This window comes from Macaca mulatta, chromosome 13, assembly GCF_049350105.2.
Source record: "Macaca mulatta isolate MMU2019108-1 chromosome 13, T2T-MMU8v2.0, whole genome shotgun sequence".
In the NCBI taxonomy this organism is placed as follows: domain Eukaryota; kingdom Metazoa; phylum Chordata; class Mammalia; order Primates; family Cercopithecidae; genus Macaca; species Macaca mulatta.
Window position 1 is genome coordinate 92644109 of NC_133418.1, and position 9562 is coordinate 92653670.

Here is a 9562-nt window from a genome sequence, read left to right on the forward strand (position 1 = left end):
AGTAGCTGGGACTACAGGCAAGCGCCACCACGCCTAGCTAATTTTTGTAATTTTAGTAGAGACGGGGTTTCACCATGTTGGCCAGGATGGTCTCTGTCTCCTGACCTCGTGATCCACTCGCCTTGGCCTCCCAAAGTGCTGGGATTACAGGCGTGAGCCACCGTGCCCGGTCGCTTGGCTAATTTGCTAAAACATTTTTTGTAGAGAAGAGGTCTTGCTGTATTGCTCAGACTTGTCTTGAACTCCTGGCCTTAAGCAGTCCTCCTGCCTCGGCCTACCCAAGTGCTGGGATTACAGGCCTTGGGCCATGAGTAAAAATAAAGCAAAGAGATGTGAGTGCTGGCAGCCAGGGTCATAACATTCCAGAGATCATTAGTGGACTTGAGCAACTGGAAGTCATTAAGTTTAATTGGAGCTTAGGTTTCATGAGAAAGAATGGCTACAGATGAGTCTGCCACAGATAGGTAAATAAGAGATTGTGAAATATCTCATGGCCGGGCGCGGTGGCTCATGCCTGTAATCCCAGCACTTTGGGAGGCTGAGGCGGGTGGATCATGAGGTCAGGAGTTAAAGACCAGCCTGGCCAAGCTGGTGAAACCCCATCTCTACTAAAAATACAAAAATTAGCCAGGCGCGGTGGCAGGTGCCTATAATCCCAGCTACTCTAGAGGCTGAGGCAGGACAATCGCTTGAACCAGCATGGGGCAGAGGTTGCAGTGAGCCAGGATCGCACCACTGCACTCCAGCCTGGGCAATAGAGTGAGACTCCATCTAAAAAAAAAAAATTTTATATATATATATATATATTTCATATGCTATTCTGTGGAATTTAGATATTTTCCAGAAATGATGGGAGAACCGTTAAAGGAATCAGTATGACATAGTATTATAGACCTCTTAGGATGATTACTGAAAATGTACTATGGATATTTTGACTTGCAGAGCACAGAATTGTATGAAGACTTTATCAGAGATACAAATAAGCCTTGGGCCAGGCACAGTGGCTCATGCCTGTAATCCCAGCACTTTAGGAGGCTGAGGCGGGCATATCACCTGAGATAAGGAGTTCAAGACCAGCCTGGCCAACATAATGAAACCCTGTCTCTACTAAAAATACAAAGATTAGCCAGGTGTGGTGGTGTGTGCCTGTAGTCCCGGCTACTCAGGAGGCTGATGCAGGATAATCCTTTAAACCCAGGAGGTGGAGGTTGCAGTGAGCCGAGATCGTTGGCTGGGCGCGGTGGCTCACACCTGTAATCTCAGCACTTTGGGAGGCCGAGGTGGGCAGATCACCTGAGGTTCGGAGTTCGAGACCAGCCTGACTGACATGGAGAAACCTGGTCTCTACTAAAAATACAAAATTAACTGGGTGTGGTGGTACATGTCTGTAATCCCAGCTACTCAGGAGGCTGAGGCGGAAGAATTGCTTGAACCCGGGAGGCGGAGGTTGTGGGGAGCCAAGATCGCACCATTGTACTCCAACCTGGGCAACAAGAGTGAAACTCTGTCCCTACTCCAAAACAAACAAACAAACAAACAAAAATTGTGTGACTGCACTCCAGCCTGGGCAAGAGAGCGAGACTCCATCCAAAAAGTAAGCTTTGGACTAGAGTTGCAGCACTGGGGATGGGAAAAAGGAAACTGATATTAGAGGTATTAAGGTTAAAAATACCAGGACTTAGTGATTAGTTGGAAGGGACTGAGAGTGAAGAATCTGAAAAGGAGGCTAAGGTGAGTTCATGTTTCTTACTTCAATGATTGAAACTGCTATTGATCGAGTGAAGAAATAGAAGAAGAGGCACTAGTCTGGTGGGAGGGAAAAGTTTTGAGCATCATAAGTTTAAGAACATGTAGCTTGAGCTATCTAGTTATTCTTTGCCTGTTAAAGACCCAGTGCTCAAGGTAGGGTTCTGAACTATCATAGCATGATAATCATCAGTGCATGGTTGGTAATTACTTCTGTGAATGTGGGTGAGATTGCCCAAGAAGAGTGTGCTGAGTGAGAGAAAAGTGCCAAGAGTGAAACTCTCAGGAAAACCAACATTTAAGGGACAATCTGGCTGGCAAGGAGATGGCATGAATTGCAATTTTAAATAGGATGATCAGGAAAGGAGACCATCTTTCAGAGTCTTGCTCTGTTGTTCAGGGCAGAGTGCAGTAGCGTGATCTCAGCTCATTGCAACCTCTGCTTCCCTGATTTGAGGTATTCTCCTGCCTCAGCCTCCTGAGTATTTGGGACTACAAGCACCCACCACCATGCTCGGCTAATTTTTCTGTTTGTTTGTTTGTTTGAGACAGAGTCTCTGTTGCCCAGGCTGGAGTGCAATGGCGCGATCTTGGCTCGCTGCAACCTCTGCCTCCCACGTTCAAGCAATTCTCCTGCCTCAGCCTCTCGAGTAGCTGGGATTACAGGTGTGCACCACCACGCCTGGCTAATTTTTGTATTTTTAGTAGAGATGGGGTTTCACCATGTTGGCCAGGCTGGTCTCAAACTCCTGACCTTGTGATCCACCTGCCTTGGTCTCCCAAAGTGCTGGTATTACAGGCGTGAGCCACCGCGCCTAGCTTTTTAAAAAAATTTTGTTTTAGTAGAGACGGAGTTTCACTGTGTTGATCAGGCTGGTCTCGAACTCCTGACCTCAGGTGACCCACCCACCTTTGCCTCCCAAAGTGCTGGGATTACAGGCATGAGCCACCGCGCCCAGCCCTATTGTTTTTTCCTAAAGGTTTTCTATGTTTTTTTCTAAATGTTTTCTAGGGTTTTTTTCTAAAATCTTAGCCTTTTAACTTGAACCTTGAGTCCATTTACATTCATTGTAGTCTTAGAAACATTGGATTTATTTTTTTCATCTTATGTTGTGCTTTTCATTTGTTCTGCCTTTTAAATTAAATTTTGTTTTGTTTTCTTATTTTTTTACATCAATTATTTTTTCTCGTTTTATTTTTTCCATTTACTAGTTTGGACATTATACCCTCTATTTTTATTTTTATTTTCTTATTAGTTATAAGAAACTTTTTTTTTCTTTTTTTTTTTTGAGACAGAGTCTTTATATGTGGCACAGTGGCTTGATCTCAGCTCACTGCAACCTCTGCCTCCTGGGTTCAAGCTATTCTTGTGCCTCAGCCTCCTGAATAGCTGAGATTACAGGCTCCTGCCACCATGCCCAGCTAATTTTTGTGTTTTTAGTAGAGATGGGGTTTTGGCATGTTGGTCAGGCTGGTCTTGAACTCCTGACCTCAAGTGATCTGCTCTGCCTTTGCCTCCCAAAGTGTTGGGATTACAGGCGTGAGCCACCGCGCCCAGCCTTCTTTCATTACTTTTAATATCTCTTTGCCTCTCTATATGCTGGTTATAGATACTGAAGTAAATATGGTATGAATTTATTTTTGTTCGTACTGCTTCAAATTAATTGGGTAACCTGAACCTCAAGGTCGTTGTCTTTCTTCAGTTCTTTAAATTTTTAGTTATTATCTCATGTGGCCTTTATGCTACTCTATTTTCTCTCTCATCTCTTTCTGAAACTCCAATTACATATATAACAATAATAGGTAACGCACAATACTTACAGCTAATACTTGCATGGCACGTACTATGTGCCAGGCACTGTGGTAAATGGTTACCATTAATTGATTTAATCCTCATGATAACTTCATGAAGTAGGTACTGTTATTTTCCCCACCTTACAAATAAGGAACATGAACCAGAAAAAAAGTTAACCACTCGCCAAAGATTACAGAGACGCTAAGTGATAGAACCAGCACATGAACCCCAGTAATTTGATTCCAGAGTCTCAACCACAAGGCTATAAAACCTCATTGTTTTTTTTGCTACTCTTCAGAGTTCATTATTCCCCCGTTTAATGCCTAATTTTGTCTTGTGGGTTGGTTTTTCTTGTTTTTTGCCTCTGTACAAGGTAATGGGTCACTTTACACAGCTTTGGTTGTCAACTGAATTTGACACCTTAGCAATTAACTTGCAGTAGTCACAACAAAATGTAGAAGAGCAGTTTTGTTTTGTTTTGTTTTGAGACTGAGACTCGCTTTGTCACCCAGGCTGAGTGCAGTGGCGTGATCTCCGCTCAGTGCAACCTCTGCCTCCCAGGTTCAAGCGATTCTCCTGCCTCAGCCTCCCAAGTAGCTGGGACTACAGGCATGTGCCACCATGCCCCTCTAATTTTTGTATTTTTAGTAGAGAGGGGTTTCACCATGTTGGCCAGGCTAGTCTCCAACTTCTGACCCCAGGTGATCTGCCCACCTCGGCCTCCCAAAGTGCTGGGATTACAGGCTTGAGTCACCGCGCCCGGCCAAAAGAGCAGTTTTTGATTTATTTATGTTGGTACTGCTTCACTCTCATTAATCATTCTGTTACTGAGAATATAATCCTCATTTTAGGTATCCATTTTTTCAGTCCAGACTTTGGGAAGCTCAGGATATTTTCAGACTATGATTCTTGTTTCTGGAATCTTGTTTCAGGAATTCGTGTCCTGTTTGGTTCTTTAAATAATGGGTTTGTTGACTTTCAAGGAGTGGTACAAATGCTATATTTATTTTCCAATCTCACTTTCATGTTGTAAATATTGTTTAAGTGAGTTAGTTTACTCATACTAAGCAACTTTAACTATGACCATTGAAATGCCTCAAACCTAAGTGGGAAACCCATGGCTCCTTTTGTTTTGTTTTTATGTTTATAACTCCTTCCTTTCCTTCTTTTCCTTCTTTTCCTTCCTTTCCTTCCTTTCCTTCCCTTTCTTTCCCTTTCTTTCCCTCCCTTCCTTCCTTCCTTCCTTCCTTCCTTCCTTCCTTCCTTCCTTCCTTCCTTCCTTCCTTCCTTCCTCCCTCCCTCCCTCCCTCCCTCCCTCCCTTCCTTCCTTCCTTCCTTCCTTTTCCTTTTTTGATGGAGTTTTGCTCTTGTTGCCCGGGCTGGAGTGCAGTGCTGCAGTCTCGATTCTCCTGCCTCAGCCTCCCAAGTAGCTGGGATTACAGGCATGCGCCGCCATGCCCAGCTAATTTTGTATTTTTAGTAGAGACAGGGTTTCTGCCTGTTGGTCAGGCTGCTCTCAAACTCCCGACCTCAGGTGATCCACCTGCCTCAGCCTCCCAAAGTGCTGGGATTATAGGCGGGAGCCACCGCACCTGGCCTATAACTTTTTCTTATGTTAGAATTGATACATACTTACTGTACAAAAAAAACCACCCTCTTATATGACCTATAGAGTTAACCACTGTTAACATCTTGGTATAATCCTTACAATCCATTTTCTAAGTATTTTATACATAAAATATAGTCTTTCATACACATTGTTTTATAACATTAGCATTTTCCTGTTTCCCCCACACCACCCCCCGAGATGGAGTCTTGTTCTGTCGCCCAGGCGGGAGTGCAGTGGCGCGATCTCAGCTCACTGCAACCTCCGCCTCCCAGGTTCAAGCAATTCTCTTGTCTCAGCCTCCCGAGTAGCTGGAATTACAGGCCCACGCCACCATGCGCAGCTAATTTTTGTATTTTTAGTAGAGACAGGGTTTCATCATGTTGACCAGGCTGGTCTCAAACTCCTGACCTCAAACAATCCACGCGCCTCGGCCTCCCACAGTGCTGGGATTACAGACATGAGCCACTGCGCCCTACAACATTAGCATTTCCTTTTTTTTGAGATGGAGTCTTGCTCTGTCACCCAGGCGGGAGTGCACTGGCTCGATCTCGGCTCACTGCAACCTCTGCCTCCAGAGTTCAAGTGATTCTTCTGCCTCAACCTCCCAAATAGCTGGGACTACAGGGAGGCGCCACCATGCCAGGCTAATTTTTGTATTTTTGGTAGAGATGGGGTTTCATCATATTGGCCAGGCTGGTCTCGAACTCCTGACCTTGTAATCTGCCTGCCTTGGCCTCCCAAAGTGCTGGGATTGTAAGTGTAAGCCACTCCACTCGGCCCAACATTAGCATTTTCTAATGTCACTATATATTTTTCTTCTTTCTAAGAGACTCTTGAGATCAACATCATATTTTTCTACAACATTTTAAATGTTGCCTTTTGTTTCATATAACGGATATATGACAGTTTTTGTAAAAGCAAACTCTTTATCTTTAGACATTAAGTTCCTTTCCAAATTTTTATAATTACAGAGAGTACCATGATGAACAGCCTTATTGCTGTACCTTTTTAAATACTCACATATATTTTCTTAGGATACAAATTTTAAAGAGGAATAACTGAGGAATAAATGTCTCAGGTTTTTAAAAACACATTGCTAACTTGTCCTGCAAGAGGTACCAACAAGTTATGCCTCCACTGGCCAAATGTAGGAGTATCTCTTTCCCTACTCTCAGCCCCCTTATTAACACTGAATATAACCTTTTCTTTTCTTTTTTTTTTTTTTTTTGAGACAGAGTCTCGCTTTGTCACCCAGGCTGGAGTGCAATGGCACGATCTTGGCTCACTGCAAGCTCCACCTCACAGGTTCACGCCATTCTTCTGCCTCAGCCTCCCAAGTAGCTGGGACTACCACAGGCGCCCACCACCATGCCCGGCTAATTTTATGTATTTTTAGTAGAGACGGGGTTTCACCGTGTTAGTCAGGATGGTCTCGATCTCCTGACCTTGTGGTTCCCCTGCCTCAGCCTCCCAAAGTGCTGGGATTACCGGTGTGAGCCACCGTGCCCAGCCCGAATATAAACCATTTTTAAAACATGCCAATTTGATGGGTGATACATATTTTATTGTTTTAAATTTCATGTTATTTGTTTTAACTAAATGATGATATTTCTAAGTACTAGAAAAATGGACAGAATCCTGAGTGGGTGGAAGAGATACTGGATGTGAATGAAAGGAAATGTCTTCAATTTTGAATTAATAGTAGTGAGAGAAGAATAAAATGTAACACCCTGTAGTTTGAAGGTAAATAAACCCCATTTAATTAACATCTTTACAGCCAGGAACCTGATGTTGTGCACACTTAGATGAAAGGGCAGTAACTCAGAAAAACTGAACTGAAAGCTTCCAGGATTTATTTAAGCATATTGTTGAGTCAATACATAAGGACTTGTATGCCATACCATTGGCCAATTCGTTCTTTTTTTTTTTTTTTGGGACACAGTCTTGCTCTGTTGCCCAGGCTGGAGTGCAGTGGCGCGATTTCAGCTCACTGCAACCTCTGCCTCCCAGGTTCAAGTGATTCTCATGCCTCAGCCTCCCGAGTAGCTGGGATTACAAGCGCCTGCCACCAAGCTCAGCTAATTTTTTGTATTTTTACTACAGACAGAGTTTCACTATCTTGGCCAGGCTGGTCTTGAACTCCTAGACCTTGTGATCCACCCGCCTCGGCCTCCCACAGTGCTGGGATTACAGGCCTGAGCCACTGTGCCCGCCCGGCAGTCAATTCATTCTTAATTCGTTGGTTCTGTATCTTGGTAAATAGCACCCTCCTTCACCTAGTCGTTAAAGCCAGAAATTTGAATTACATTGCAGACTCCTCCCTTTCACTCACCTCTTGAGTCCCCTTCAATCTTCTTGTCCTGTCTCTGAAATAGAACTTGAGAGCACTTCTCTTCATCTTTATGGCTACTACTCTTACTGAAATTACCGTTATCTCACCTAAACGGCTATCACTTCTTAACTGGTTTTACAGTGCAGCAGCTAAAGTGATTCTTTAAAACACAAACACCATTATTCCTCTCTCAGTGTAGAAACTTTCAGTGGCTTTCCACTACTTTTAGAGTGAAATTTAAACTCCTTTCTCCTGCCAGCCTCCCCAGCCTCATCTCATGCCACTCTTCTGCTTGTAATCAATCATCCTGGCCTTTTTTCAGTTCTTAGAATTAGCTAAGCTCTTTCTCACCTCAAGTCTTCTGTGCTTGCTCTTCTCTGACTAGAACATTGTTCCTTTGCGCTTTCAGGGCTGGTTCCATTCGTTCATGAGAGCTTAGCTTAAATGTCACCATCCTAGCTTCCTTGACCACCATATTAGTCTCTATTATAGTACCCTAGTAATTTATTTCCTAGCACTTATCACAAATATGCCATTATGCTATTTATCTGCTCACTTATTAATTAATTAATTAATTTATTTTTGAGACAGAGTCTCGCTCTGTCACCCAGGCTGGAGTGCAGTGCCACAATCTTGGCTCACTGCAACCTCTGCCTCCCAGGTTCAAGCAATTCTCCTGCCTCAGCCTGCCGAGTAGCTGGGACTACAGGCACGCGCCACCACACCTGGCTAATTTTTGTATTTTTGGTAGAGATGGGGTTTCACATACTGATCAGGCTACTCTTGAACTCCTGACCTCGTGATCTTCCTGCCTCACCCTCCCAAAGTGCTGGGATTACAGGTGTGAGCCACTGCGCCCGGCCTCACTTATTTTTTAAAGGAGTGAAGAAATACAGGAATAAATTAATGCAAAACCTTAACAACATGCATGTCACACCCATTAAGATGGCTGTAATTTTAAAAAGACAGAAATAACAAGTGTTGGCAAGGATGCGAAGAAATTGGAACACTTATACACTGCTCTTTGTGATACAAAATGTAGCTGTTGTTTTAGAAAACTGTCTGGCAGTTCCTCAAATGGTTAAACATAGATGTACCATATGATCTAGCAATTGCGTGCCTAGAGAAATGGAAACATATGGCCACACAAAAATTCGTGTGAACACAAGTACACTAATGTTCATAGCAACAATATTCATAATAGACAAAAAGTGGAAACCACCCAAAGGTTTATCAGTTGATAAGTGAATAAATTAAATTGGTATATCCATACAATGGAATATTATTTGGCAATAAACATGAATGAAGTGGCCGGGAGCGGTGGCTCACGCCTGTATTCCCAGCACTTTGGGAGGCTGAGGTGGGTGGATCACGAGGTCAAGAGATTGAGACCATCCTGGCCAACATGGTGAAACCCCATCTCTACTAAAAATACAAAAAATTAGCTGGGCATGGTGGCAAGCACCTGTAATCCCAGCTGCTTGGGAGGCTGAGGCAGGAGAATTGCTTGAACCCGGGAGGTGGAGGTTGCAGTGACCTGAGATCGCACTATTGCACTCCAGCCTGGGCAAAAAGAGCGAAACTCCGTCTCAAAAAAAAAAAAAAAAAAAAAGTGAATGAAGTACTGATACATACTAAAATATGGATGAACCCTGAAAACATTATGCTAAGTGAAAGGAGCCAGTCAAAAAGGACCACGTATTATTATTCCATTTATATGAAATGTCCAGAATAGGCAGGTCCATAAAGAGACAGTAGATTAAAGCAACAGCTAAAGAGGACAAGTTTTCTTTGGGGGCTAACAAAAAAATGTTCTAAAAAAAATTTGTTTTTGGGACAGGGTCTCACTCTGTCATACAGGCTGGAGTGCAGTGGCACAATCATGGCTCACTCCAGCCTCAACCTCCACAGGCTCAGGTGACCCTCCCACCTCAGGCTCCCAAATAGCTGGAACTTACAGGTGTGTGCTATTATGACCAGCTAATTTTTTTGTATTTTTTGTAGAGATGGGGTTTTGCCACATTGCCCCGGCTGATCTCGAACTCCTGGGCTAAAGCAATCCCCCGACGTCAGCCTTCCA